Below are 7,636 nucleotides of genomic sequence, written 5' to 3'. Positions count from 1 at the left end.
AGTCTCTGCAAAAGTTGCAGCAGTGATCGGAGCGCAGCGAGTTTGGTTTGCAGGGAGAGAGTCGAATGACGAGCGAGTCGATGCAGGCGGAGGAGAGGGAGGGAGTAGGTTAAATAAATTCATTGATAAAGACTCTGATTGGGAAAGTTCAAGTTACAGAAACATTTCTTTACTATTATTATTATTATTATTATTATTATTATTATTATTATTATTATTATTATTATTATTATTATTATTATTATTATATATCAATACATTTATTATAATTCATGCAGGTAGTATTACAAGTTATATGGACACTGCGATTTAAATAGAACAGGAAAGGAGAAACAGAAAAAAAACAGAAAAGATGAAAGAAAAAGGAGATAAAAGGGAGATAATGGCAAATGTATTTATATAGCACAATTCAGTACAAAGACAATGCAAAGTGCTTTACATGATTAAAATATAGGAAAATAAAACAGAATCAAAGCAAGTAGGGGAAAAAAATTAAATAAAAAAATGCAGAAACAAAAAAGAATATTAAAAACAGTTGGACTAAAGAAAATAAAAAAGTTGAACTAATGATGTTTCAGTTGAACTGTTTAACTAGAACAGTTGAAGGCAATCCTAAACAAATTTAGACTTGATTTAAAGGAACTCAGGCTTTCCGCACTTTTACGGTTTTCTGGAAGTTTGTCCCAGATAAGTGGAGCGTAGGAACTAAATGCTGCTTCTCCATGTTTAGTTCTGGTTCTAGGTATGCAGAGCAGATTGGAGCCTGAAGACCTGAGTGGTCTGGAGGGTTGATACACTGATAGCAATTCTGTGATATATTTAGGTGCTAAGCCATTCAGAGATTTATAGACTAACAGAAGTATTTTAAAGTCTATTCTCTGAGATACAGGGAGCCAGTGTAAGGACTTTAGAACTGGGGATCATGTGCTGTACGTTTTTTAGTCTTAGTGAGGACAAGGGCAGCAGCGTTCTGGATCAGCTGCAGCTGTCTGATCCACTTTTTAGGCAGACCTGTGAAAACACCGTTGCAGTAATCAATTCGACTAAAAATAAACGCATGGATTAGTTTTTCCAGATCATGCTGAGACATTAGTCCTTTAATCGTGGAAATGTTCTTCAGGTGATAGAAAGCCGACCTTGTAATTGTCTTTAAATGCTTTTGGAGGTTTAAGTCTGAATCCAGCACTACACCTAGATTTAAGGTAACTTATAGGTTAAATGTATTTACAGACCACTTCTTTACAACGAATTTTCTAATAAAAAAAAAAAAAAAAAACCCTACAATATAAAATTCAATTAAGACAATTAATCAAACCAATACTACAGGAAAAGAAAAATCTAATTCTATTAAATACAATTTTTTTCTCTCCAATATATTTTATTGAATTGTCTCTTTTTTTGATACACCAAAACGTACAGACAACAAACTTTTAACATCTACTTATACACACTTACATTCAGTCATGCATTCACCATTTAAACCTTAATTTCTCCAGTTCCAAAAAGATACAAAGCCCTTTAGCCACGATAATTGTGATAAGTGCAGGAATATGCAGTGACCCTTTTCTGAAAAAGTGTAAACAGTAAATAGGATTTTCATATGAATATAATAGTGTCCCTGTTGCTACTGTAAAGTAGGTATGCACAGACAGAATATTGTTGACTATATTAAGTAATTGACTTTGCAGCAATCCCTTCTCCTAAACAAGCAAGAAAGGACAGCCGACAGATGGTTTAACATGGTTCTTGGCTTTGCAGCAATCCCTCCTCCAGAGCAAGCATGAGAGAATAGTTAATTGCTGATGGCACCAAACATGAAATGTCTCCTGAGTTAAAGGTATAGGGGAGGATGTACTTTTTCTGGGTGGATCATCAAAATAAGTGGTCCTCCTAATTGTGAATCATTCCTGTGAAAAGTTTACGTGAGGCGTAAACTCTAACAGGGGAGAAAGTTCAGCAAAAAAAAAAAAAAACAACTTTAAAAATTGCACAGAAAACGAAGTATTCATTATTATCTACGTTATTTAAAAGTAAAATTTGATCACTGAGGTACATTATTATATCAGATGATAGAAAAAAAATGACTCAGGGTTTAAAAGTGCCATGCCCAGCTGAAAGGATCATATATATTAATATAATATCATTAATATCATATATATATTCTTTATATTTATATTTAAGTACATTTTTACACAACACGATGTATAAATGGACGAGCTATTGCTTCAATTTATTTTTATAGTGTTACATGTTTTACATTTCTATAATACAGTGTCAGTGGCGTTCAACGTGCTTCTGTGTTTGATGACTCTGTGTTTGTTTGGTCGCGCCTGTGCAGAGGCTGGAGCGCTCCTACTTTATGACGACACGAGATTTGCACAGAATGGACTGGAATCGGATTACATCGGCTCACACAAATGTGAGTAATCTGTCATTTACCAGCCATCCTGCAGATCGCAGCATTATGTGCACCAAGCTCTAAATTAAACATGTCAGTTCAGCCTGCGCGTTAACAACACAGTGGTGCACAGCGAGTTCAGCCAACACAGATAATAAACTAGGCGACACATTTAAATGCATACTATACAGTTTGTTTCATCCAAGGGGAACCAAAGCATATAGTAAAAAAATATTGTGCTGCACGCAAAAATAAAGATGAAAAAAAAAGAAGTAAAATCCTTATTTCATTTCATTCAGATCCTTGCAGCATAAAACCGTAAGAGACAACTTCTGAACACATTTAAAGACCAGATAAGAATCTTTATGCATATAATCTCGTTTCGTTTATATAGACGTCAAAAAAATGAATAACAAAGCTTCAAGTCATAATTAATGAAAGGGAGCAGAACATATGAAAAGCAAAATGTTACTTTTCCACTGAATTCATGATCACAGCCTTCAATTTGTTTTCAACACTTTTTCTTCTTTTAAAACTAGTTTCATAGGTTATTTTTAACTCGAATGTTAATAAAACGTTCAAGAAACTCCTATGCTATAAAATATGTAACATTTGCTCCATATACATTTTGCATAATAACTATTTTTGGCTCAACAATAAAATATTATTTGAGGGAATAAACACATGAAACAGTTCAGTATCTCAATGAACATTTTCTCCCGGAGCCAATTACAAAATATACATGTAGGTGATTACTGTAAACAACTGTAGGTTAACTAATGAAACCTTTTCAGTAGAGTGAGGATAAGGTGGATCCATATTTCAGGTTCTGTGTTCGCTTGTTTAAGATCTGATTGTGACACCCAGGCTACAAAGGATTCAATGGTTCTGAAAACGCTTTGATTTAATATATCTCAATTATTTTATGAAGCAGATCCCATTTAACTAGTGATGCAACTGTGTGACAGGCATAAACATCCACTTGGTGTCCAGCCTATATTTGCTGGGCACCAAAACAATGCTGTGGGCTGGTGTCCAATCAGAAACACTTTGTTTATTCATGATACTTCATGTCAAAAAATCTTCTACAGAGCCAACTGCAACATATTCTCATTATCAGTTCATATGAAATCGTACGAAAAGTTATGCACAGTATTTCCTGGGTTTTTGACGTTTTTCCTCAAAAAAACATATCAGTGCGCATGCGCAGCCAGCCAGACGAAAAAAGCAGATCAGCGGACGGACGTAAAACTGGGACGGACGAGCTTTCGACAGTGCAATAATTACTTCATGATGTCTCTCACTAGGTTGCCTGCTGCTTTGTATGTTAGGGTTAGGGTTAATTGTATGTTAAATTGTCACACCAATTGTTGGTAACAGCTCACCTATTAAAAGTCAAAGCACATTAGTGCAAAAATGAAGTCAATTAAAAAAATAAAAAAATATGCAAAATAGTGTAGCAGCAGCAGCAGAGTTTAGGCTGGGCTTCCTGAATGATTGTTTATTTATTTATTTATTTTTACATTTATATCAGACACCATAAAAAATATGCATTAGCTGTGTCTATACTCTATGCAACTGGTGCCAAAGAAATTATTTTAAATACTGGGGAGGGTTCTTCTATTTTATCTTAATATTTTTCTGCTTGCATAATTAACTCACACACCATGGTTAATGAAACAACCAAAGTAGTCCAATTCTGTTGGATAAAAAAATATATTTCCGTCATTGTGAATTCATTGTTTAACGATTTTGCTGGGTTTTCTGCTTAAAAAAAAACACAGCAAACATAAAGTTTTCTGTCTTTTCAGCAACATCTTCATGCCCCACCATAGCTTTCTTAAAGGAGCTCATACTGTACAAGCGTTTTCTTTTGCAAAGTCACTGGATGTTTGTTGCCTATTGGCAATTAGATAAAGCTAAAATCAAAAATATGACTAGCAATAGTTTTGAATATTGTTTAGCACCCTCCATTTTCCAGTACATGAAGGTTGTCAAGTAATTTGACAAGCATAAGACTTTTTCTATTTCCTGTTTTGACAATAACTCCTTATTTCTGGCATTTGTTTTAATGGTTGTAGTAAACAAACATAGTGATGTGAAATTCAGGTCAATGTCCTCGATGATACCTTTGTTTCCTGCATTGTTTGGGTACCTGTCCTCTTTATGTCTAGCTGAGTGCTGGTATGTATTTTTACATTTCTTTGTTAAGAAACAGCAATTCTTCTTTTGGGGCTATAAACCAGAGGAAGTACAGCCCTGCTCATGCTAGACGCACTGACTCATGACTATAAGTGATTGTGGTCATATAGTCCACTTAAGCTGCGGATGAAAAAGGTTTACATGAAAAAGGTCAATGACGTTCAGGAGGAAGCAGAATATCACAAACAGTTTATTATGTCTTCTCAAAACCACTTCTTTACAGATATGAAATCAAGTGTGATGATGCTTTCGTAGACAGTAACTGTATTGTGAAACTCTGAAAATGCACATAATGTCTAAGTTGAAGCCGGCTATAATCCTGCACATTACACTTCCTGGCAGGCTAATGGTGCATTCTCATCTTTCAGTTCCTGATGTGTGCTTTATGTGAAACTGGTAACTTCTGGAAAAGTATCTGTGACTCCCAGCCTCCAAACCAGAAATGAACAGGCTGACATGAAGGGCACCGAACAGCCCAACCCAGCCATGCTGGCATTTCTGGCTGCAGAGCTGGAGCTCAGGCGCAGTGCCGATGCAATTCCCTTACAGCAAAACCAAGAAAGATAAAAGACATTGTCAGAGCCAACGACAAGTCAGAAAGTCACCAGCCTGCCATTGTGGTTATGACTTAAAAAGACCAAGGGAGTGAAGGAAAATTCCCACCCAAACCAAGGAGCTTGCCACAGGGAGGTCAAGAGGGAAGAATGCCCACCAGAACCCAGTTGCTGTCAACACAGATTGGAGAACCATAGTCCATTCAAAAATACATCACAATAAAGAGGGCAGATCCATCTTTATCCATCCCAGTTGTTACATATATTTACATGTATGAATATATAATACCAATTTTAATTAAACCAAGAAATATGAGTAGCATAAACAATACAAGTAATGAGGAATAGCTCATCTGACAGTTGCTTATCTGCAGAAGGTTAATCTGGACTAGTGAATTCATCATCTGTTCTCCTATATCTCTCTAACTTAAACTAAATCTCATAGAAACTGTTTGCAGATTGACCCATCCTCTTAAGTCAGTTTACCACCTTAGTAAACTATCCAGTGCAGTTCTTTAAAGACTGCTGGGATATGAACCATTATCCTGGTGCTGGTCAGGGCTCTCTGAGATGGGGTTTATGGTTAGAGAGCTCCAGAGGGTGGACAGGCAGGTGAGTGCTCGAGGATGGATCCAGGAGGACTGAGTTGAGAACCGGCTTGGAGACAGCAAAGCTGCTAGGCGAGAAGGAGGACAGGAAGGTAAGCTTGAGTCTTTAAGCACAGTGTTAGGTTTAGATGGAGCCTGCAGGTAGGTTACCACTATGTGGAATTTTAACCGACTGGCGTCCGTCCCAGAGAATCCACTCCTCTAAATACTGCTCCCTGATTGCGTCCAATTGGAACAAGGTGGAGGCTTGCCATGGCTGAAATCTCTGAGGAGGAAGCGGTAAGAAAAAACCCTAACGCAGCTCAGCACACAATCCTGTGGACCCAACAAAAACATTGTCAGGAGCTCAGAATAAAGGAATCAGAATTCAGGCAAGTCAGACAGTGATTACTTAAAGGCGTTTATTAAGATGACAGAAGTGGAGATGTGGATTTGCAGCGACTCCAGTAGGGCGGGGCATCGCCAATCACTGGAGACTCTGGTGTAGAAAAACTCAGGCTCAGTGGTTGAGAGGCAGAACAAGATAGGAAATTAGTAACACTCCGGTACTTAGTAACACTCCGGTACAAAACTTGCTCTCTCCACTGAGCCAAGACAGGAACAGGCACACTCATTGGAAAAGAGACAGAAAATGACCAGAGAATGAGGAACACTATTAAACACTTAAAAACTCTCTCACCAGTGGCCGCATAGAATAACAACATGAACTATGGCATCACCAGTGACATCCAACTCAATGATCTGGCCCTGATAGCTGGGAATAAGCTGTTTATAAAGAAGCAGGAGCAGGTGGCTTAGATGATTGGTAATTGGAAACCTGGTTAGGCAGGGGAATGAAATGAGCAATTAGGCCAGCTAACAGAGCCATGATCATGACAAATATAATTTTCATCTGTTGAATATTGCAAAAATTAGAGTGACACTGTCCAGTCCATGCATTTTTATTTCAAGACTGGACTATTTTGATTTTTTACTATAGTCAGGAATTCAACAAACGGTTCTCACTTATAAAGCCCTAAATAACTGAGCTTCATATTCTATCATAGATCTGATTATTCCCTATGTTCCCAACAGAACACTTTACTCCCAGTATGTACTGTAGTGGTTCCTAGATTTTCTAAAAGTTGAATGGCAGGCAGATCTTTTATTTATCAGGCTTCTCTCCTGTGTAACCAACTACCAGTTTTAATCTGTGAGGTAGACACTCTATCTACTTTTAATTCCAGGTTTAAAACTTTCCTTTTTGATAAAGCTTATAGTTAGGTTATCCTGAGCTATCTCTATATTTATGCTGCTGTAGGCTTAGACTAATGGAGGACATAGGGTCTACTTTTAATCATTCTGCCTCATTCTGTCTCTATTCTCCAATTCAGCAGTATTTTTGTTTGTTCAACCCCTAACTTTATGCTTCCTCTGCTTCATCAGGCCGTATCTTGTTTGGCTGTGACATAATCCTGGAAGAAAATATTAGCTAGGCTTCTGCCATCATCACTGTGATTATTGATTATAGAGTTGGGCCTGTTTTTCAGTGTTTAGTTCTGTATTTCTCTTAGACACAGGTATGGGCTGAGCCTTTTCTGTAACTCACTGAAAGTGCTCTCTTTTATCCCAAATAGCCTGAAAACTGGCTCGGAGTTCATATGCTCAACAGATTCTTTCCTAGACAGAGATATAGAGCGAGTTTACTGTTACCATACTACTAACATACACTCACCGGCCACTTTATTAGGTACCCCATGTTAGTAATGGGTTGGACCCCATTTTGCCTTCAGAACTGCCTCAATTCTTCGTGGCATAGATTCAACAAGGTGTTGGAAGCATTCCTCAGGGAGTTTGGTCCATATTGACATGATGACATCACACAGTTGCCGCAG

This window comes from Cyprinodon variegatus, unplaced genomic scaffold (assembly GCF_000732505.1).
Source record: "Cyprinodon variegatus isolate N-32 unplaced genomic scaffold, C_variegatus-1.0 Scaffold108, whole genome shotgun sequence".
Classification (NCBI taxonomy): Eukaryota; Metazoa; Chordata; class Actinopteri; order Cyprinodontiformes; family Cyprinodontidae; genus Cyprinodon; species Cyprinodon variegatus.
This window is presented reverse-complemented; position numbering follows the sequence as displayed.